We start from the raw sequence: 2,265 nt of genomic DNA on the forward strand, positions 1-2,265 counted from the left end.
AAGTTTCAAGGTTATAAGGATTTGGTCTTTCAAAGCATAAGGTATAATGGTTTGAATATGTAAGCAATCTTGATTTAGTGTTCGGTATTTAGTTTGTATGTATTTGTGTAGTAGTATCATATAGCTGTGGTTCGTATTTGGGTAATCAACAATCAATGGTTCGGAAAGAATAAGGTTTACGGGTCAAAGATCAATAGTTGGAATCAAGGTTTAGGGTTCAGTGCTTCAAAGCACTTGCAATATAAAACAGGGCTATCAATTATCTACAATATATCTCGAGAAAGTTCAGAACACTTGCCTGATATTAACTTGCTATACTTCACTAACTTCCAATCACAATCTCCTATTCCTCGACTACCTGCTTCCCTTTCCTACTCCTTGCCTCTTCTGCTCACATATCATAAGTATCTATCAATACTCAACTCATATGATTCTATTCGGTATACACTTCTATCTACCCTTTGTTTTACCCAAATCCGACTAACGGATTGAAAGTTATACTAAAAACAAGTAAACACTGATCACATAGTCCGACAGTCAAACAAACAAGTTACATATAACACATAGCACGTCAAACAATCCATGAAATTTCATTTATAAGGAAGTCTTTGGTCATAAACAGTCTTTCGGGTATTTAATATAATTTTTAAAATATTTTTCGGAGTCAAAACGAGTCGTTGGATAAATTTTAAAGCAATAAACATGGTTCGGTTGGCCAAATCTGGCTTCAAAATAATTTTATAATAATTATCGAGCCTTGAAAATAATTTAAAATAATATTTACCTTGAAACTATTTTTTGAAATTTTTAAATCAATAATAACTAATTAAATCAATTAAATAAATAATTAAAATTAATTAATAACTAATTAAATCAATTAATCAATTAATTTTCAAATTAATTGACCAATTAACTAATTAATTACTAACTAAAATTAATTAACTAATTAATTCAGATTTATTTTTGAATTAAAAATAATTTTTGGAATTAAAATAATAATTTTTGGAATTTTTAATAATTAAAAATGAATTTTTATAATTAAAATAAATAGGTAAATAGGAAATATAATTTTTAAATATTTTATAAACAGGAATCCTAAATTTACAAATTCTGAAAACTACAGGTACTCAACTGTTTCTTCTTCAAAAGTTCAGGGTCCTGTTTGCAATTTTGCAAACCCCCCTCGTCGACTCGCCGGAGTGTGGCCGGAGAACACGATTCCGGCCACCTCAGGCCACCAAACTCTCCAGAATTGGAGTAAAATCACCAGGAACCTATATGTGCAATCAAAACACCCACCCCTTTCCAGAATCGACCGGAAAATACTCAAGAAACTCGCCGGTTCCGGCGAAACTTTAAAAGACAACTTCGTTCAAACCAGGGATCGTCTGTTAACAAGCTGTACACGAATCGATTGCAAATTTCAAGGGGAACAAAACCCAGCCATATAGTATGTTTACAAATCCTTGAATAAGAAACCCCCAAATTCAATCAAGAACATTCAAACGAATTATAAACCCTAATTTTAAAATTCAAAAATTAAACTAAATTTTGAACATGTTATTAAACTCCAAATCAGTCATATGACATATCAAAATCATCAGGAAGACAAGCTCTACAACATACAATCATCAAATCATTCAAACAATTACCCGAACAAAAATTCATAATTTAATCAAAATAATTCGAAAATAAATAAAATATATAAAATTAACCTTTGATTCTGCAGTTCTGAAACTTGGATAATCTGATAGTACTCCTTAAACCCTTTGTTTTGGTTACTCGAGATTTCCAAACAAAGATCAATAACACCTTGATTTGTTGGTTTGATTCTCAGAAAGTTTATATGAATATAAGTATTTTCTCTGGAAAATTCTGTAAATATTGTTTGCAAATGATTTTCGGTACGAAATAAAAGACGGTAAAGGCTATTTATAATTACAGAAAACTAGTATCCCATTGGATCATTCAGGATATAAAATAGTACGTTTATTTATTAAAACAGATCCAAACAGTACCGGTTTTCGAGATAAATATCCAAATCAGTACAATTTGTACTGCGGTCTTGGTCTCAGCGCCTGGTTACACGTATTACGAGGTGATAATTTTAATAGTTTAATAAAAAGATCCCGTTTATCGAAAATACGAGTTTTATTGATTTACCGAAACGAATTTTGTATCGAAAATATTGCGCCGGGACCCGCGCAGGACAAACCGTACGCTGGATCGAAAAAGTCGAAACATGGAAAATATTCGGAATATTGC

Source organism: Apium graveolens, chromosome 8 (assembly GCF_009905375.1).
Source record: "Apium graveolens cultivar Ventura chromosome 8, ASM990537v1, whole genome shotgun sequence".
Lineage (NCBI taxonomy): Eukaryota > Viridiplantae > Streptophyta > Magnoliopsida > Apiales > Apiaceae > Apium > Apium graveolens.